Below are 23,276 nucleotides of genomic sequence, written 5' to 3'. Positions count from 1 at the left end.
GAAGTCGTCCTAAGTCTTTAATCTTACATGTACAACGTTTCTTAATGAATATCTCCGGAAAGTATAGAAAGTACGACATTTAATAAGAAATAATATAGGCTTAAACAAAGACAGATATCAATTTAATTGTCTACATCGATCTTAAATCTATCTAATTAATATCAAAGATCTATCAAAAAAATATGGTCTGAATGGATGTTTCCAATCTTTATATATTGATAGATCTTTGTTAATATCTCCGGCACTATTTACGCTAAAATCACAACGTTTACTTCACACTTTAGATATTTCTATACCTTTATAATTATGCTTGAATAATTATATTCCATAAAGAAATAATTAAATTTTATAAAAAGGCATTATGCTGAAAGGTATGCTTAAAAATGCCAACTTGGCCTTAAACATTACGTGTTGTCACTGAATATTGTTGCAAAGACACATTTTATGAATCAATCGTGTATATTTTAAATTTAAATTATATTGATTTACGATGTGATACATATCGACACTTGGTTTCATGTTTCACTTGTTTTCAATCCTAATGTGCAAAGTCATAAAGTACTGTTTATTGGAATAAAGCGGGCGTGCACTATGATAACGTTGTAATCTGTCATATTCTTCAGTACCGTTTTCAATCGCGGGTTACGTAATAGCCAATATGGCGGCGCCCATATTATCGATTCTGGGATTGTCTATATACATACTAAAAACTCTACATCTCCTTGCAAACAGGCTCTATACAACCAAGGCATTCCAAGCTTAATTAAATATCTCACACTTTTTTAAAAACTCAAGGTCTGCATTGGAATGACATAAATTCTCGAGGTGTTGTGTTAATGAGGTTTCTTATGAATAAGTTGGGAAGCATCGAGCTGAAAAAGGTTTTTAGTTATTGATCCTCAAGTAAAAGAAGTTGTGTTTTTAAAAGGATATACATAAGAAAAGACACCATTTTACATTCTGTGAAATCATATCATTCTTGTCCTCTTCATTTTTAACATTCTTAATACACAAGTAACACTGTAAAATCATTATTAATTGTGAGACATTATTTTTTGTTGATTTTAAGAGTCGACTGATCCACAAATGTATCACAACGGAAAATAACTGACATAAAAACCTATTTATTTTTCCCATTTGAAAAATCCATGCATTAACTGCTGTGTCCATAAACGGGTTTTTTTACGACGACATTTCATATGGACAAATATCAATGACTTTGTAATATACAAACAATTAAAGAGGATAATTTTCCTTATGTAAATTCATACTGCTCTTTACAACCTCATCTTTTTTTGCATTCTTAATAAACAGGAATTACACAAGTCGGCGCTTTACTGGTGTATTTATGGGTCTGTTAAACAGACCCATACCCAAAGCATTTTATTTGTTGTATCAATATGTTATACCCAAAAAACTTAATTTTGAAATTTTTGGGTTTTAAACCGCGAAAAATACATAGTAAAGTACAGTTCATAGCAATGTGTAATACTTTTTTTTAACAAGAGATGTGTTTGTCAGAAACACAATGCCCCTACTGCGCCGCTTTGATTATATATTTTTGATTTTGATTATACCCCCTTACAAATATTACTTCCCTTGTAAAAATGCTCTGTACTTGCCAAATGATAAATATAAATTATCTCCCTTTTAAGCGTGTTACCGGTACTTCCATTGGATTTGTTTGTTTTTACCTTTTATCTTCAAGGATGACTTTGACCTAAATTCACCACTTAAATTTTGTGACTCTATGAGATACACATGCATGCCAAATATCACATTATGATTTTTAATATTGCAAAAGTTATGGCCTATATTAATGTTTTCAGAGGGACGGACTGACAGACAGTTCAACTGCCATTTTGCCACCCTACCGGGGGCATAAAAATAAATTTAAAAAAACAGGCATGACTTCAGTAATTTTAAGTGCGAGACTTTCCCCCTTAATAGTTTTGACTACAACAACTTTCATTGTGAACCTTTACAACTTTAAATGTGAGAATTAACAACTTTAAATGTAAGACTACATAATTTTAAATGTGATACTCGGCAACTTTAACTGTAAAACAATACAACTTTTAACATGACACTGAACAACTTAAAATATGAGACTGTACACATTTAAATGTGCACAGCTATTACGCGAGACTAAACAACTTTAAATGTTAGACAATACAACAAGTCATAAGTAACAATACTGTAAGTATATGAGTACTTGATCAAACACGTATTGCCTATGGATTAGACAGAAATGCAAAAACAGATGAAAGTCTATGGTGAATTAAGTATATGATACTTTGTCTTGCTACCAGGGGCCATTATACTAGTAATTATAGCCTATTATGGTTAAATCTATTATATGTACGTGATATTGAATCGATACTAGTTGATGTCTACATTTTATGCCATTGTTTTTGTAAGACAGACCTTAGATGTAAAGTTTAGTCACTGGCGTTGAAAGTGTGTGCATAAAGATATGAAAGCAGTATAGTGATTTTGTCTTTGCAAACATCCGGTTTCTAATTTAAATAAAAATCATATTAGATCATAATCAGTTATACGTGAACACAAATACTTATAAATTTAGAATTTTTGATTTGTATTTTAATTGTACTAAGTTTCAACATATAGGGCTTTATAAGGAAAGTGACTCATTGTTGCAATCTATCAAACACTTGTTTTGGCAAATATTGCATTGTAAATTTTAACCAGTAAATATTTATAAAAAAATAGACTTTTTGAGGAATGGGGCTGAATTTAGGCCCAATCTTTGACAAAATTAATAACACTGTAAGGTCTCACCTGAAGCTCAGAAGCTGAGCTGATATGCTGGCCTCGCGGATATTGTTAAGGGCTGAGTTTGAGTTCTGATTAACTTCGGGTTGAGTCGAAGGGCGTACTGTACCATACAACAAAACTGTTGTCACATTTTTAAGCCTTCTTTAGTCTCAATTCAATGCGATGCTCTTTGGCCTCGGAGTGCAAAACCGTACGTGTTGAATTTTTTAGCAACTTGTTTTCAATAATGTGGGGAATTCGCGTCTTAGGCACACCACATGAATATATTGTGCGCTGAGGATAGTCCGTAACGCTTCTACTGTCATAACTATCTACAGCAGATATACTTCTGAATGAATCGTTTCGATTGTTCCTTGATTTGCTCCCGTTCCTCGCTGAATATATAGCTGTCTTATAAAGAATTAAACAAACTATTCAATGTTTAATCCTTCGTGAGATTCTTCGTGATGTCCACAGTGAGAACTAACTGTTAGCGTTAACTGTTAGCGTTACCATAAGTGCTGCTATAACGTCTCGCTTCTGTAACACTCATCCCACTCGGGCACTAGAGCTAAACAAAACTACTCGGGCTTGCTTGGGGAAATCTCAACACAGACATTTCAGCTGTTCATAACAGCGCGTGAAAACTTGACGTGCTGAGGATTTATTGCAGAACAGACTTGTGTTATGATGCTGACCCTTTGTGGCCGGAGGTCCAGTGGGAGGAGCTAGGGATCAGGGAAGGCAAAGGATCATTTAGTATTGGGGCTCCTGCAGGCCGGACTGGTGCTGTTGCTTGGCCAACTGGATATCAATGCTGGTGCTCACCTGAAAACAACAACACTAGAGTGGGGGATATGAACTTGTAACACATTTTTATATTACAATGTATAATACACTACATATATGCCTCTTGATTGGATGTGAAGGTTTTCAACAGCAAAACATAATTATCTGAATTTCTAATTTGGAATTTAATTGGTGCCTTGTCCTAAATAGCAATTAATGAAAATTAATGCAATTAAACCATTTCGTATTAAAACATTAAGTGTTGGCTAATGCTTTAATAACCTGTAAATTCATAATAATTATTCTTACTTTACTTTCAGTGTAATTGTATAAGCCAAATTGCCGCTCATCAATATTAGAAGCTTTCGTCCCATTTTAGCATGTGAAATCCACATAAGCAAATCAGGGAGGACATTTTCTGACGATACTGAATGTTCACAAAAGAAGATACTTATTTTCAACAAACAAACCTTTAAAGAGATAATTGTTGTCCCTAAGTAGCCTGTGCGGACTGCACAGGCTAATCTGGGACTACAATCTAAGCACATGCATTAAGCCCTATTTTTTCACAGCGCGGCTCATTGATGTTTTTAGCAAGTTTTTCCTGCATAACAACAAAAACAAGGGCTGTTTGTAAAACATGCATGCCCCCCATATGGGCTGTCCGTTGTAGTGGCAGCCATTGTGTGAATACGATTTTTGTCACTGTGACCTTGACCTTTGACTTAGTGACTTCAAAATCAATAGGGGTCATCTGCGGGTCACGATCAATCTACCTATGAAGTGTCATGATCCTAGGCAAAAGCGTTCTTGAGTTATCATCCTAAAATCATTTTACTATTTGGGGTCACTGTGACCTTGACCTTTGACCTTGTGACCTCAAAATCGATAGGGGTAATCTGCAAGTCATGATCAATCTACCTATGAAGTTTCATGATCCTAGGCGTATGCGTTCTTGAGTTATCATCCAAAAACCATTTTACTATTTCGGGTCACCGTAACCTTGACCTTTGACCTAGTGACCTGAAAATCAATAGGGGTCATCTGCCAGTCATGATCAATCTACCCATGAAGTTTCATGATCCTAGGCGTATGCGTTCTTGAGTTATCATTCAAAAAACATTTTACTATTTCTGGTCAACATGACCTTTGACCTAGTCACCTCAAAATCAATAGGGGTCATCTGCGAGTCATGATCAATGTACCTATGAAGTTTCATGATCCTAGGCCCAAGCGTTCTTGAGTTATCGTCTGACAACCACCTGATGGACGGACCGACCGACAGACCGACCGACAGACCGACATGAGCAAAGCAATATACCCCCTCTTCTTCGAAATTTAAATTCACACTAGACAACAATTCCAAAGTAAACCATCATGTCATAAAAGTTGTAAGACGTATTACAAATTAATAAATATGAAACAATTTAATGGCAACAACTCACTGCTGGTACATATTGACAGTTCTCTCCCTTGTTAGTGTAAGCTAAATTTATTAAAGGCCACAATATACTAAATGATTTCCCTATATAATTCAATGTAAAAGCGACAAATTAAAGAGAAAATAAATGCAACATTTTGAACATAGAGACCACCATAACCATACTTTTACTGAAAGTTCATTCTAAGCTGAATCAATTTAAGCAATAAAAAAGATATGTCATGTTAAAACCAAACATTAACTTTACTCAAATCAAACTCTACTTCTTTTGCACCTTAAATTTTCCTGCCATTTTCTAGTGCAATGTAACTGTTTTCAGGTCAAATTTGTACTTAAGTCTCTATATTTTTATCATATGTCAGGGATTAAGTAGTTAGCACCTTTTCTTTCCCTTCCAATATATCCAAGAGATAAAGGCAGAACACCAGTCTAAAGTGTAAAACATGGCCTCGAGTAAAATATGATTTTTTTTATTGAGAACAGCCCAACATAAAACGATTATTTAGTATAATGTTACCTATAAGAAAACCTGAACTGTTTAAAACGCAAAAAATATGCACTTCCTTATCATTTTTCATCTATCCTCAATGTGCATGCCAAATTTTAGATCGATCCTTCACATAGAAATGTTTGAACAATGAAAATAATTATATTAATGCCTGATAAGACATATGGCTTCCATTGTCGATGCTTAGATTTATAAAGGGCTTTCAAGAGCAAATAACATTAACTTATATAACATTATACAGTAAATATACTGTAAACTTCTTATATGCTATATCGAAGAAGAAATATAATATTATTAAAACGTGTTTGGGCTTCTTTCAGTGCGAATTTGTGAGTTTAGAGGTGCTCAATACGAGTTTCTCTACTTTTTATCATCCCCCGCCATAGGCGGAGGGATATTGTTTTGGCGTTGTCTGTCGGTCCTTCCGTCCGTCCGTCTTTCCTCCCGTCTGTCCGGAGCCATATCTTGTTTGTGCTTTGGTGGATTTCATTGAAACTTGGTATGAGTATGCATATGGATAAGAGGATGATGCATGCCAAATGGCATTGTACACCATCAGTTAATAACAGAGTTATGGCCCTTTGTATCTTGAAAAATGCTTTTTGTGTGTCCGGAGCCATATTTTTGAAGTGCTTTGGCGGATATTATTGAAACCTGTAATGCGTATATATATGGATAAGAGGATGATGCACGCCAAATGGCATTGTACATCATCTGTTAATAATTGAGTTTTGGCCCTTTGTATCTTGTAACAATGTTGTTTTGAGTGTCAAATATAATACTTTTGTGTCCAGAAGCATATTGGCGTGTGCTATCAATTCAACGGATTTGCTTGTTTTAATTATTTTCCCATACAAATTTTCCAATTTAATTATTTTTCGTTACACTTTTCAATACTCGTTAACTCCATGAAGCAAAACGCATTTATTCCATGAAACTAACAAGAACGCATAATATCCCATGAAAAAATGGTGGTTTTATGTAAATCATGCTCCTTTGTGATGGGGCCTGTTATGACTAAAAAAACAACACTGTATACACAATGAAAACTTAACACCTCCTCGCAAACAGACTCTATACGGCATTAGATGGAATAGATTCCAATCAAATAGGTTTAATTAAATATCTCACAGCTTTACAAAAACTCAAGGCCTGCATGGGGATGACAGAAATTATTGCGGTGTTGTGTTTCTGAGGTGTCTGTATCGGTAAGTTGGAAAGCATAGAGCTGGAGAAGGGTTTGAGTTATTGATCATCAAGTAAAATAAGTTGTACTGAAAACACGATATACACAAGAATAGACGCCATTTTACCTTCTGTGAAATCATATCATATCATTCTCGTCCACTTCACTTATTTATACACTGCAAAAACACTATTATTCGCGGGACATTATTTTTTATTGATTTTAAGGGTTGAACGATCCACAAATTAAATACAAACACACTGGAAAATAACTTACACAAATTCCATATTTATTGTTTTCAAACCGAGAAAGTCATGCATTAACTACCACGTCCATGAAAGTCTTTTTTTAACCACGAAATAACATGCGGACGAATATATATGATTTTACAATAAACAAACAATTTAAAAGGATATTTTACCTTTTGTTAATTCATACCATTCTTTTCCACCTCATCTTAATAAACAGGAAATACACAAGCAGGGCTTTTCCTTGAGTATTTATGGGTCTGTTTAACGGACCCATACCCAAAGTGTGTTATATGCTGTTCCTTATGAAAATTATATCTCAATTATGTTTCAAATAGATCTAACAAAGTTTATAACTATTATAATAGGATTTTATTCCTATAATTTGAAGTATTATAAATACTTATATTAAATGTGTTTTCCCAAATCAATGGACTTTTAGCACGAAACAAATAAAAAATCCCAAAATTGCATTTTTTCCCAAAGTGACCAAGAAAAGGCCTGACAAAGCGTCTCTTTTACCTTCTGCGTCATGCTTGTCCCCCACATCCTCAGCATCGTTGTCCCGACCCAGCAGCAACTGGAGCAGCAGAAAAGCTTGATTTATTTCTTGTATGTATATTTAGGACTCACACACATTTATGTAAATGTAATAAAAATCAATAAGACATGTTCAACATCATGAAATATGGCAAATAAATAAATCTCACATCAAGTGTTACCTTTCTGTAAACATTGCATAAAATATCAATATATACTCCTCCAAAGATTACTTAAACAATTTCATATTTTATTTAAAAAATATTCATCCATATACATTTCTTACATGGCATGTTTTATAGAAATGAAAGTCTAAAAATAGCCTCAGTTGCTATGTACATGTGCATCTTTGTACAAATATTAAATTTTCAGTTGAAATGCTTTGTTTTTTTCATGCGAAGTTTACAAGAATTAAATTTTAGGACCATAATTACATAAATGTTATGACAACAATAACATAATATGCATTAAATCTAATGTTCCAACAAAACTCACATTGTATAATCAGATAACAATATGTGCACAAAAATTATTTGTATCTTTAACTACACACTTAATGTTGTATTGTAACATCACACACTACTATGTTTGTATGCTAAACAACACATTGTCATTGAAATACTAATCACTAATTACAACAACTAATACATACATGTACACACTATTCCACTCTGAACACCAGGATGTTGTCGTCCCTCCACAGTCCCACAATGATGGATGATGTGGTGCTGCTGTAGCAGACTGACCGTGGGAACCACACTCCATCCTCCTGAGTAGCAAGAGTAGTCAGCTTACTCTCTCCCTCCCAGCCCACCTGTAGTACAGTGTGGGACCCCCATTCACAGACCAGCAGCACCTGGCCTGCAGGGGTCACATGTAGACCACGTGGGCTACCTAGTGCTGGGACTGTCAATGTAGCCAGGAGTGTGCCATCCCTGGCCAGGGTGAGAAGCTTGTCCTGCCAGTAGCTGATGATGTACAGCCTGTCTCCTGTGGGACTCACAGCACACTTGTATACTGCAAAACAGAGTAACATCAAGATATTGAATTACTGTAAATGTTAAATAATCTTATTAAACATACTGCAGTGATTTTGTATTACGCATATGTTGCTATAAAGAGGCCTTTACACATCTAAAATATATGCATACATTTCAATGATTCAATAGTTAAGCGTGACAATAAACTTCAGTAGCAAAGCTATTGTGTTAACGTTTGACATGTTGAAATGCGACTGGTGAGTAAGATATGAATTGAAGTAAAACAATTACACAGATGGAAACAATTACACATACAGAAACAATTGCACAGTTCAATCAACAGTTTATACCATGTTACTATGTGCAGCATGAATAGATTTCCCACACATGTATACATGTGATAACTATGTACTGAAATAAGTGAAATTGACCAAAGCAGTTATAATTCATGTGCCGTGTTACAACATTATTTGTGTTTTTCAAGTGTTAATAACAAAAAAAATAATATTCAAAACAGCAGTTATTGACACTTTTCTAGCTAGTTAGTTACCAAACCAATTTCAACAGCAAAATGTTTAAATGAACATAGATCTACTACTATAATTACAATGAAATTAATACATACATTTGAACACTTCATAAAAGAATACAACCGCAAGAGTACCTTTGTTATATGATGTTATGAAATTATTCAATTTATCAAAGATATTGTACATGTACAATCATTTAAAAACCACAAAATTAGGACTAGGTCAGAAAGTGTCTCACTGCCAGGAACTCAGTTTCTATTTATAGACATGCCATGTAGTGACAGTCAAAATACTTCATTACTCATGTTTATAAATCAATATTTCTGAATCTTGTTTTGGCTACAATGCACTGTAGTATTCAAGGGCACATATGAATTATAGAACAAATATTTTATAATACATCAGCAGGTTTTCTGCTATGACATCCGACTGTTATTTTATTTTCATCTCACAAAGTATATAACTATAATTTATATGATTAAAAAAAACAAGATAAAGGCCATATGAGTCAATATTTGTTGATTAAAAAAATAAATGCCAATTCGGTTCATTAAGGCGATAAAATTTTTCCAATTTGTGATTGTATGGATTTAAAACAAGAGCACAGCATAACAGGTGCCAACGCTCGGCTGCGAAAGCTTGTTTATGTATATATTTATGTAGATATAATTTTAACTAAACAGTAACATGCCACTAGTTAAAAGATTCTTAAGATTAACAACCACTTTTTTAATATGGACATGAATGGTTTTTGTGAGAACAAAACATAACATACTTTATGTGGTAGGACTAGGAAATTAATATTAACTTTATTGAAAACCATTCAAATTTACATTAAGATTAATGTATGTATAATAATAAACTTATTCATTTTAGCTAGACTGCATCCAAAGCTTTAGGCTTATTGAGATACTCTCAAGTCTGTTTTCTGGGAAGAACCAGTACATAGTGTTTTTGTAAAGATCATGAGAACCCTCCCCAAGTAGGGATCAAACTTGTGGCCTCCCAATGGCTAGGCAGGCACCATATCTACAATGCCACAACAAGATCATTAAACTATACAATATATAAATAAATAAATAAATAAATATGTATAAGATATATATATTTCATTTATGCCAGGTCACATGCTGATGACACCAGTGTCGGTGATGGCAGCTCTGAAAGTGTCGGTGGGCAGGCATCTCCTGACAAGCATGAAATCTCTACAAATAACAAACAAGAGGGCCATGATAGCCCTGTATCACTTCACTGGTGAAGAAAAGGCTGAAACAAATATTCTTGGCATGTGCAAATACTTAAATATAGGCCCTATTTAAGCACATGTACACTTTTGTGACCCCCTGGGTTGGGTCAAATTTAACCTCAGGGGCATAATTTGAGCAAACTTTGTAGAGGACTACTATATCTCACTACATACAAAATGAGGTAGCTCTAGGTCCTAGAGTTAAGGACAAGAATATTTTAAAAGTTTTCACAAAATAAGCAAGATATGAGCGTATATAATGTTCACTGTTGTGACCCGTGGGTCAAATTTGACCCAAAGGGGATAATTTGAACAAACTTGGTATAAGAGGACTATAAGAATGATGTTACTGCATACCATATTTGGTAGCAATAGTCCTAATGTTTTTTGACAAGATTTTTTTTTAAGATTTCACAAAATAGGCGCTTTATAAGCGTTTATTCAATTTTGTGACCCCCAGGTGCAGGGTCAAAGTTGACCCAGAGGCATTATTTGAACAAATGTGGTAGAAGTTTATTAGATGTCTATACACACCAAATTTGGTAGCCCTAGGCCCAATGGTTATGGACAAGAAGATTTTTAAAGTTTTCACAAAATAGGCCCCATTAGTGTATGTTCAGTTTTGTGACCCTCGCGCAGGGTCAAATTTGACCCAAGGGGCATAATTTGAACAAACTTGGTAGAGAACTATTAGATGTCACTTCATACCGAATTTGGTAGCCTTATGCCTTGTAACACTTTTGTCCTAGTAAGCTGACTGAATTCAATTCAAACTATCATACATGTAGGGATGCTCTTAAGCCTTGGTTATTTGGCGGTCAGACCGATGTTAAAACAGTCACAAACTGCTTGTTTACTGGGGTTAGGAAAAAATACTCCAATCTGACAGGGTGATGGAACGTTTTGTTTACTTGCTGAGATCACTTTTTCTGGAACATGACCGTTTATATAAGCATTTATATAAGCATGAGTATAAAAGTGGGGTATTTTTAAAACAAGAAATATCTTTAAAAAAGATATACGGCGTAAATAGTTTAATGAATGAGATCAAGTATAGCGAATGTCTTTTTCTGTGCAGTTCTTAGCTGCATCACACGCAGTACGGGATGTTACGGGGAGTTTTCGCGGCTTATTTTACATTATAACATATTGCTGGTCATAAACCTATAGATACAAAACAGAAAACCAAAAGAAGAATGGAAGTGAAATTTAAACATATGAGTCAACCGGCCACACGAGAAGTATCCGTATTTATAGGCGCGTTCTTCGAACAAACCTGTTTTAGTGGTTTGTCGGGCATTGCTATTTGATTCGATTATTAACAGTATCAATTATCATCGTGCTAATGCTTAAAGTGATATTATGGGCATTTTGCACTGTTGCATTGAGCTGAAAAGAATTAACAGGTCAAAATAGTTAGTTAAAATGTGGTTACTGATTAATTATCTGCAACTCACCTTGCTACCAGTTGTTTATAAAAATATATTTTATATTCGATATTCTTACGTGACCCACCCAGTCCTGTAAGCTGAAATGATCGGTAAAACAATTTCGTGTCTTTGTGTCGTATGAACAAATCTGCACTAAAACTAAATTTAGGTTCAACTCGTAAACGCATGATCAGTTGTCAAACGAAAGTACGGTTGATATTCAAATGCATTATTTTTCTCTTTCTGGTATATTGTTTTAGTATGATGATGCTGCATTAATTAATATAAGTGTATATGAAGTAGAAACATCAAAAATAATCAACGGTTGCGATAGACACCTATAAACTGTTACATGCTCATAATATCACTTTAGTACATTAGGCAATATGGACGAATAATTATTGTTAAATTTATCAACAATAATATTTATCATTGTATTGTTAAAAACACATTAAGAATCTATTATTTACATACCATAATTATATTGCTGAATATCTTCATTTAACATATTTCTGGTCTAAAGAAAATTCCAGGTCACCTAGTTCACGGATAGCGTCTTTATTATATAACGATTATTTTACTGGCCGCCAACTCCGGTGATGACCTGTATATAAACTCTGAATGTCCGCGAATTGACCCGATATACCTCGCGGGTTGAAATGCAATGCTTTAAAGTGAGGCCTCGCTTCCATTGCTCTTTATACTTTTACATGTTAACATGTTGACAGGAATAAGGAAGTAAGTACTAAATATGAGAACATAGCCTTTTAAGTATAAACGCTCTTGCGCTGGTAATACTCTGAAAATAAAAGGTGTACGCACAAACTGTATTGATGTCGAGAATTGAGTGTAAAACTGTTCTATCTATTAAGCCTTTTCATTCGAGATAAAATTGTTTCATACAGTAAAACAGTGTTACAAAGACGGGGATATGTTTCCAATGTTCTGGTGGTATACTCAAATCAGCCAATGGAATAAATGAAGTGTATTCATTCGTACCTAGCCGCGGGAAATTTTATTGGAATTTTATTGGACACTTACAAAGGTCAGGCTAAGGTGAAAAGCTGGCTTATGCAGCTTACGCCGAAAAAATCGAGCCATTATTGATAGCAACTTGCACAGTAAACATTATAATTTTACGGCTTTACAGTAAGTGCAGGAGAGACGGAGATTTACTTTCTGGACGGATTATATTTGTGTTGGAGTATCTTGTTTCTTTCTTGTTTTGATCTTGTTCAATTTCTTAATAAGAAGTACATACATTTACAATACAAATAAGAATAATATACATTTACAAAACAACATATACAAACATTTTAAACAAGAATAAAAGACTATATATGCTATAAAAAGACTTGTTGCTTTCTTTCGCAAACTGATGAGTAGTTAAACGAACCTGGAACATTTAAGTCAAAACAAAAAATTACACAATGCGACTTAAACGAACCTTTAAACACTAATATATTCACATAAGGTTAGAAGTGCCACAGCCTTATGGTTAAAGGACAAGAAGATTTTTAAAGTGTTCACAAAATAGGCACTATATAAGCATATAATCGATTTTGTGGCCCCCAGGGCAGGGTCAAATTTGACCCCTGGGGCATAATTTCAACAAACTATATAGAGGACTGTACATTGTGTAGCCCTAGGCCTAATGGTTATGAAAATTTTTTTTTTTAAGTTTTCACAAAATGATCCCTCATCCAAGCTTTAGTGAAGGATGAGGGACATTATTTATAGTAAAGCCGGACGCTTGAGCATGTATACTGAGCATATCGGGATGACGATATCAAGTGATCCGCATTTTAAACGAACGCTTTAAACACCACGTGACTCACCCGGATGTTCAACCCGTTTCTTACCATTCTTTAAAACAAAGTTTTGTTGCTTCAAAAAAGCACAAGAGCACAAAGGGTAGGGAAAAAAGAGTTGATAAACTCCAATCAACCATAGACAATCTTTTTAATAACTATCTCAGACCAATCAATATAATTTCATAAACAAGAGTGCCAAACTGTCACAAGATACGCCCGTTTGAAGGTTTTGGACAACTTGATAGCTTTACCATTTGAGTGGCAAAATGATATATTTTTGAAAATTAAGCAGCACATATTTGAACTTGACCTAGATATCAATTAGACACAACTTCTGACCAAATTTGGTAAAGACAGGATGAAAACTACTTCAATTAGAGAGCGGACACCATGCTAAATGCTTGAAATGCATTAAGTGACCTAGTTTTTGACCCAGCAAGACCCATATTTGTTCTTGACCTAGATATCATTTAGACTCAACTTCTGACCAAATTCAGTGAAGATCAGATGAAAACTACTTCAAGTAGAGAGCGGACACCATGCTAAACGCTTGAAATTCATTAAGTGACCTTGTGGCCTATTTTTTGACCCGCCAAGACACATATTTGTTCTTGACCTAGATATCATTTAGACACAACTTCTGCCCGAATTCGGTGAAGATCGGAAGAAAAATACTTCAATTAGAGAGCGGACACCATGCTAAATCCTTGAAATGCACTAAGTGACCCAGTGACCTAGTTTTTAACCCAGCATGACCCATATTCGGACTTGACCTAGATATCAACTAGATGCAACTACTGACCAAGTTTGGTGAAGATCGGATGAATACAATTTGAATTAGAGTCCGGACAAAGTGGCGCCGTTGAAAATGCACTAATTGACCCTATGACCTAGTTTTTGACCCGGCATGACCCATATTCGAACTTGGCCTATATATCAACTAGATGCAACTGCTGACCAAGTTTGGTGAAGATCGGATGAATACAATTTGAAATAGAGTCCGGACAAAGTGGCCCCTTTGAAAATGCACTTATTGACCCTATGACCTAGTTTTTGACCCGGCATGACCCATATTCGAACTTGGCCTAGATATCAACTAGATGCAACTGCTGACCAAGTTTGGTGAAGATCGGATGAATACAATTTGAATTAGAGTCTGGACAAAGTGATGCCTTCCGCCCGCCGCCCGCCGCCCGCCCGCCGCCCGCCCACCCGCCAAGGGGTTTCACATAATACGTCCCGTATTTTATACGGGCGTATAAAAAGGGAGGGAGTATACATGCTCAAGCCTCCGGCTTTACTATAAATAATGTCCCTCATCCTTCACTAAAGCTTGGATGAGGGATCATTATTTTCCGTAAAGCCTACGGCTTTCACATGTATACTGAGCATCTTTAAATCAAGCAACAAAACCAAAGACACACACAATAGTAACAGTTAGGTACATGTATCTTTTACTAAAGAAATACATACTAAATAAACAAAAGTCTTCGAGCCCAAAAATAACAAACATGTATGTCATAATAAACATACTTATAAACCATTAATGGACAAAACACTACATACATTTTCATTGCAGTTTCAACCCACTTAAAACAAATTGACACAACTGTTTAGACACAAAATCTGCATCAAAAAACTTCAAATAGTCGTTTATAGTAATTACTTACTACCAAATACAGCGTCATTAAATGACACTGCTTTCTCTTCCACAGTTCTATAATAGAATTTATAAAAGTTTTTATCGGATTTCCAGTCTGCAGTTTTCAAAATATCTACTACAGAACACCCTTTATTATAAGCTGCAGAGGTAGCTGCAGATCTAAACGAATGAGCCTTAAAAATACCAATGTCTATGCCAGAAAGTTGTAAAACTTCCCTAAGCCATCTTGCCACAGTACTGGTGGTGACAGATTTATAGGTTACATAAGACACTAATAAATTATTTGCCTTTCTTAAGGCTTCAGTACACTGTACATAAAACAACACTGTATGCATAACACACAATTTCTCATCATGAAAATGTTCTAAAACTAACTGATAATTATTATGCTTATTTGTGGTTTTAAGATGATTAGGAAATACAAAATAAACCTTATTATTACTTGTCTTCATATACTCAAGATTAAGTGACACTAAAGTCTGAGCCCTTGGGGCACACGATAATGCTATTAAAGCAGACACCTTAAGGGTCAACATTTTCATAGACAATTTATTTAATGGATACAAAGTCCGTAAAAACTTGAGAACAGTACTCACATCCCATGTGAACCTATATCTAGGAAGAGCTGGACAAATATTAAATATCCCTTTCATAAATTTAGTAATCAAAAACACATTAGAACACCAAGTGTTACCAAAAAATGGTAATGTCTGCAATAACATGGCCTTATGAGTATTTAACACTGAATAAGATTTTTTATCCTTATGAAGGTCATACAAATAAGATACTACTACACCTTCAGTTGTTTGAAAGGGACTGAAAGCCCTTGAATAACACCATAAGTACCACTTTTCCCTGGCCAAACCGTATTGCTTTCTGGTCCCTGGCTTCCAGGCTGACAGGATAATATTCGCAGCTCCTCGTGAAACTTCCCCACTCGCCAACGACTGCCAGATAAAATAACCACGACCATCTTCAGCGATCGACTTAGAGGGTGCACCATGCTGTTGTGGGGAAGAAACAACAGGTCCAGATGCCTTGGTAACCTGACTGGCAAAGAGATTAGATTAGACAATACCAAGGGATACCATGATTGGCTTTTCCACTCGGGACAAACTTAAATTGCCTGATCTACTTCATCAGAAATAATCTTATTAACTATTTTGCTGATCAAATTAAATGGTGGAAAAATATATGGCTTCATTTCTCTCCAAGACATAGAAAAAGCATCAACACCATAAGCTCCTGGTTCTGGGAACCATGAAACGAATTTATCCAATTGTTTATTCAGCCTGGATGCAAAAAGGTCTATGTCTGGCTGAAAAAAGTGTTTACAAATTCTAAAGAAAATATCAGGTTTTAACATCCATTCCGTAGAATTTGAAAAATTTCTAGAATAGAAATCTGCTTTAATATTAGTCTTTCCCGGAATATATATTGCTGAAATAAAATATTTCTCTCTAAACACCATTCCCAAATGCGTTTAGCTAGACAATCCATAGGGAGTGAATTCATTCCTCCCATATCTGTAACATAAGACACAGCAGAAACATTATCACTTTGAATCTGAATGTGAATATCATGGTAACGAGAAAATAAGGATTGCAAAGAATAAAAGATGGATAATAACTCCAAATAATTAATCGAATGTATGCATTCTTCTTCACTCCATCTACCATTAGCATGTTGTTCACCCTCTGCCAGAGAACAACCCCAGCCTTCCAAAGATGCATCAGTTGCTAAGCGATACAAAATATCCTTTTGCCTTATAATCTTTCCGTTTCTAGAGACAGCATACTTGACCCACCATTTTAACTCATCCTTACTTTCATTACTTAACTCGATAACATTATCAAAGTCATTGGTATCTCCAAGCCCTTTCAACTTATCGCGCTCAAGACATCGATAATGCAAAGGCGCCTCAAGAATTGCAAAAAATGCATTAACTAGTCTGCCTATGAAAGAAGCAATTTCACGTACTCTCACATGCCTAGTATGCAATAAAGTTTCAGCATCAGTCACAATCCTCTGTATTTTCTCAACTGTTAAAAACACCATAAACTGGACAGAATCGATAACAAAACCAAAAAATACTATTTTCTGAGAAGGATGTAACACTGACTTATCAACATTTATAGTGAATCCCAACAATCTCAACGTGTCTAGAATTCTGTTTGAATTCTGTAAACAGATCTCTTTAATTTGATGCATATTAATTGAATCATCAATATAATAAGAACATCTGATTCCCATAAATCTAAACCAAGCATAAATTGGCCGTAAAATTTTTGTAAATAATTTTGGTGCTGGGGATAACCCAAACGGCAGACATACAAACTTGTAGAGAGCTCCATTCAATCTGAACTTCAAAAACTTTTGATCATGTTCATGTATGGGTACTGAAAAATATGCATCCTGCAGATCTATACTCGTAAAATAATCATCCTTCTGAATGAGATCCAAAACCATTTTAAACGTCTCTTGTTTAAAGTGCTCATAAACAATAAATTCATTTAAATATTTCAAATTAATTATTGGTCTATACTTTCCATTAGGCTTAGGCACTATAAAAATAGTAGAAATAAACTGATTGTCTTCATCACTTGAACGTACAATCGCTCCTTTTTTAAGTAAAACATTGACTTCCTCATTAACAATTTGTAATTGGTCAAGACTAAATGGAATTTCATTTGGAATGACATATTGAACCGGTTGAGTATGAAATTCAATTTTATAGCCAGAAATAGCTTGTAAAATCCAAGAATCTTGTGTAAATTGCTCCCATGCTTGCACATGAAACTTCAATTTTCCCACAGTACTCACCACTAGTTTTTTGACTGGTCTGCCATAGTAACAGTAGCAGTGGGGAAAGTGGATCTCCCTCTTCTATTGGCACCAAATGATCGAGATGCCCCTCTGTATGAACCCCTTTGAGGGTATGGTGTGAACCTCATGGCATGAGAGGGTTCAAAACCTCCAGTGAAGGTAGCAGGATAAAAACCTCTACCCCGAGAGCCTCTAAAGGGTCTTGCAGAGTACCCTTGTTCTCGCATTCTCATATCCTTTCCCAAAGAAACACCATTGTCACAATTCTTAATCTCTTTGCTAATGTCGTCACCAAACAACATTGAGGAAACCGGTGTGTTAATATTACAAAGATTGGAATACTTTTTGTTTATGTTTGGTCTAATCATATACCTGCGTCTAAGAGACAGGTTATACTGTACTTGGCCCATTATTGTCATGATGTCAGAAACTAATGTCCTAGCTTCAGGACTACTTGAAATCTGAGTTTTAAACATCTCCGCCAACTTAATCATAGGCACAATTCCTGTTGCTGCCAAATTCTGGATCTCTACCATTCCCCGATCTTGTGACCTTGCTCTTTTGTCTAAGACTTTCCAAAGTTCATTATTAACCAAAGGTGCTCCAAGATTGACACAATTTTCTGGCAGTTTATACTTAGCCACAATTGAATCAGTGTCACACTGAGCAGAACAAGTAGTGTTTATCAACTTAGCCAAAGATTGGGAAATGGCAGCTCCCTTTTCAGGTGCCCTTAACTTTGGCAAATCCCAAAAATCCTCTGAGGTAGGATTATCATCCTTACCGTCAAACAAAGCTGCTGAAAAATCAGCTCCAATATTCCTGCTATTATTGTTATTGTAATCTAATTCTACATCATTGTCACTTTGATCATGGTCAAATTGCACATGGATGTTTGGCAAATGATCTAAATTTTGGCCATACTGAGCAATGTCATCATTTTCCGTGACCACGTCAACAGAACCAAGTCCAAGAGCCACTTTCAGATTGTCAATTTCTTGCTTGGACAATTTAGAAAAATCCAACACATTTGAACTTGATTTTGAATTTGTACATGTACTTGTAGAAGCTGACGACTTATTTCTGTCAGTCTTTTTTACTTTACTTTTAATTGTACATTTATTGTTGGCACTCTTCGTACCAACTGCCTTGCCTTTCGTTTTATTAGTAACATTAGTAACTACAGACTTTAATGTCTTTTGTGGAGCCACAGGCGAAACACATTCATCAGACCCGAATCCCGAAAATTCAGTGTCTTCTTTGAGCGAAAGCTCGTCCTCCATTTTATCTCTTAATTGTTACCAAAAACAAATAAAATACTAGGACAACGTCCTTAGTAAGGCAATAGTAAACTATTTAAACAAATAAATCAAAATATTTCAACGGGTAATTACCTTGCTACACAGTAAAATCGACCGAACCACTCGATAACACGCCAAAACGATTAATGGTAAGAAACGGGTTGAACATCCGGGTGAGTCACGTGGTGTTTAAAGCGTTCGTTTAAAATGCGGATCACTTGATATCGTCATCCCGATATGCTCAGTATACATGTGAAAGCCGTAGGCTTTACGGAAAATAATAGGCATTATATAAGCATATGTTCAATTTTGTGACCCCCGGGGCAAGATCAAATTTGACACCAGGGATAAAATTTGAACAGATTTGGTAGAGGACTATTAGATGTCACTACATACCAAATTTGACAGCCCCAGACCAGATGGTTATGGACAAGAAGATTTTTTAAGTTTTCACAAAATAGACCTTATATAAGCATATGTTCAACTTTGTGACCCCGGGGCAGGGTCAAATTTGACCCAAGGAATAAAATTTGAACAAACTTGGTAGACAACTATAAGATGTCACTACATACCAAATTTGATAGCCCTAGGCCTGATGTTTATGGACAAGAAGATTTTTAAAGTTTTCACAAAATAGACTCCATATAAGCGTATGTTCAATTTTGTGACCCCCAGGGCAGGGTCAAATTTGACCCCAGGGGCATAATATAAACAAACTTGGTAGAGGACTATAAGATGTCACTACATACTAAATTTGGTAGCCCTAGGCCCAATGGTTATTGACAAGCCCTTTATAAGCATATATTCAATTTTGTGACCCCCGGGGCAGTTTTAAATTTTACCCCAGGGGCATATTGAACAAACTAAGAAGAGAACTATAACATGTCACTACATACCAAATTTGGTAGCCCTATGCCATACGGTAATGGACAAGAAGATTAAAAAAAAAATCCCACAAAAGGCCTTATATAAGCATATGTTCAATTGTGTGACCCTCGGAGCAGGGTCAAACTTGACCCCAGGGGCATAATTTGAACAAACTTGGTAGAGTACTATAAGATGCCACTACATACCGAATTTGGTAGCCCTATAGGCCCAATGGCTATGGACGAGAAGATTTTTTAAGTTTTCACAAAATAGACCCTATATAAGCATATGTTCAATGTTGTGACCCCTGGGGAAGGGTCAAATTTGTCCCCAGGGGCATAATTTGAACAAATTTGGTAGAGGACTATTAGATGTCTCTACATACTAAATTTGATAGCCCTATGCCCAATAGTTATGGACGAGAAGAGTTTGAAAGTTTTTACAAAATAGGCCTTATATGATTTTTTTTATTTTGTGACCCCCTGGGCAGGGTCAAATTTTACCCCAGGGGCATAATTTGAACAAATTTGAAAGAGGTTTACCCTAGGAACATTCCTGAGAAATTTCATCAGAATTGGACCAGTAGTTTAGGAGAATAAGGTGTTTGAAGGAAAAGTAAGCACACGGATGGACGCACGACAGACACAGGACCATGATATAAGCTCCGCTGGCCTTTGGCCAATGGAGCTACAAATCAGAAATAGCCATCAAATATGTTAATGCCTCAGACGATAAAATCATGTTTTATACTGGCTTGCCAACTTTCGTTATTTTTAATTCTTTGTTTTTGACATAGATTGAATTTGGTGCCTACGAGTTATGTTCTGAAAAACTGAAAACTGTTAAGATTGAGAAGGCGTAAAAAAAGTTGACCTGTTGATGAGTTTCAATGACATAATAAACAAATTATTTGAATTGTGATGCAACATAATGAAAAAAAAAACTCTTCATTGCAAGTATTGTATTGATAAATAAAACATTTGTTAATTTTGAATGAGTTGTATCTTTTCATTGTATTGTTGTTCTTTGAGTACTATGTACAGTCACATGTGACAGTAACATATACTTTCAAATCACATATATCACAGGCCATATAAGTATAGATTGATATATTTATCACAACAGTCCATATTTATTTCCCAATTGATTAAAACTAAACAATTGGCCATGTGTTTATATAATGAACCAACAAAGACTTGAAGAATAATATGAAAATAGTTTTTATTGTTACTGTGTCCATATGAATTTATAAGTATTTTTCTTTGATGTCAAAATGAAACACTTCAGGTATCTGTAAAAAACTGTTGGAAACTTTTTTGGTTCATTATAAACGAGCATATATCTAATTACATATTTTTGCAGACATTTCTAAAAATTATGGGATACAGAGATATTGCTCATTTTTAGAATTTTCCACTTTTCCCTTTTTTAAAATTTTATTCTATATTTTTTACTGGAGCTTTTTAGATCCAATATGTTTACATTTATCAATATATCAATATAAAGCTTTAAATGACAAACTTCAAAACATGCCAAAATCTGTGAAAAGGCCCCTTTAATGCTTACCAAGCACCATTAATTACTTTAGAAATGTTACTTCTGTGCTTGTTCAATATTTTGCTTTTAATGCTTTTCAGTAAAAATCACAGGAGTTTGAAATTCTCTCCATGAAGCTAATAATCTAATGGCTAAATAATAAAAAACTAGACCCCTATATACTAATATAGTATATAGACTTACTATATAGGGGTCTATTTTTATTATTTGGCCACAAGATTAGCTTCATGTATAGAATTTCAAACTCCTGTGGTAAAAATTATACACATAATTAATGCTCAAGCATAATGCATACTGGGCATTTTAAATATACTATGGTATTTTATGTTTTGATGACACAGGATGAGAAAATTGTGCAGCCAGCCCGGGATTTTAACCAGGGACCCCTTGCTTTTCTGATTGAGCTAAATGCCAAAAAACATCTCCCGTTTAGTGACAATCACTAAGTTCGTGCACTAACATTCTCCTCTGCCAAGCTGGATTTTTTTCGAGAATTCAAGTCACTGGGATCATTGTAAACCTGATCCATTCAAACCATGAACAGATTTTGTTAAGAATAGATTGCGCCATGGTCCCACATTGGGCACCAAATGTTGCAGGATGGGACAATTGTACAGCCAATCCGGAACTCGAATCTTTTACCCCTGGCTATCAGGGCCAGTGTCTAGGATTATGCTGTTTACATGTGTACAATTAATAAATATATAGTTAATTTCTTGATCACTATTAATGGTTACCGGTAACTTGCTAATTTGGAACTGCCACCATTGTGGGATCATACTATTGGTCATTTATATCAAGTTCTGAGTAAATTGACTAACCTACATGTACATGTAGAATAGTAGATGATTGTTTCTGTTCACATTGCTTAAAACTATAAATGTATAAACTGCAGTTCTAGGTCTTATTGCCACTTACAGATATAATTTATTATGATAAATGAAATGCTTAACGTTGCTGAATTCTTAATTCCTTCCCTTGTATTTCAAGAGAAAATACTTTCCAGTCAACCCAATTGGAAAGAGGTCAAATTTTCTTACACTTTCCTTTAAACAGGTTTACTAGGATATATGTGTTATCTTTAATTTTGATAAATAACTAAGATTTCATTTAGAACCATTCTTAATTAATGTAATGTACATGTATCATGAAATTTGTTTAAAGTTTTATATTTCCAAGCCAAGTTGATATTCTGAAAAAGCTTGTGGTACAATAGGCCCCATATACAAATTATTCACAATATAAGTTAATATTTTTTAAACAAAAATACCATAAACATGTATTATCTTAATTAGTTAATTGTAATTATTACAATATAATAGTAATGAGTAAATTATCACAGTTATTGTTTAATAACTAAACTTCACTCAATCAATGTTTACATTTATCAGTGCAATATTATGTACCAATTCATAATAATAGAATTCATGATTATGAATAGCATTCATATAGATAAAATGGTGAGATCAAATTTTAATGCTAGAATATTTTTATCTTGAAGTGCTTGCATGTACATGTATATTTATTATGGTTAAGATAGAAAAGAGACTCAAAAATATGCTATTGGTATGG

At 34.8% G+C, this 23,276-nt stretch overlaps 1 long non-coding RNA gene across 1 annotated transcript in view; it reads right to left on the bottom strand.

Annotated features, from left to right (window-relative positions):
- Nucleotides 1-8,509, bottom strand: part of LOC127841870 (uncharacterized) — a 30,656-nt gene extending 22,147 nt beyond the window's left edge. The window contains exons 1-3 of the long non-coding RNA XR_008031378.1: nucleotides 8,143-8,509; nucleotides 7,473-7,530; nucleotides 2,803-3,606 (exon numbers count right to left, since the gene is read on the bottom strand). This is a non-coding gene — a long non-coding RNA (uncharacterized LOC127841870). The remainder of the gene's footprint in view (nucleotides 1-2,802; nucleotides 3,607-7,472; nucleotides 7,531-8,142) is intronic.
- Nucleotides 8,510-23,276: the final 14,767 nt, after the last annotated feature.

This window comes from Dreissena polymorpha, chromosome 8, assembly GCF_020536995.1.
Source record: "Dreissena polymorpha isolate Duluth1 chromosome 8, UMN_Dpol_1.0, whole genome shotgun sequence".
Lineage (NCBI taxonomy): Eukaryota > Metazoa > Mollusca > Bivalvia > Myida > Dreissenidae > Dreissena > Dreissena polymorpha.
This window is presented reverse-complemented; position numbering and strand designations above follow the sequence as displayed.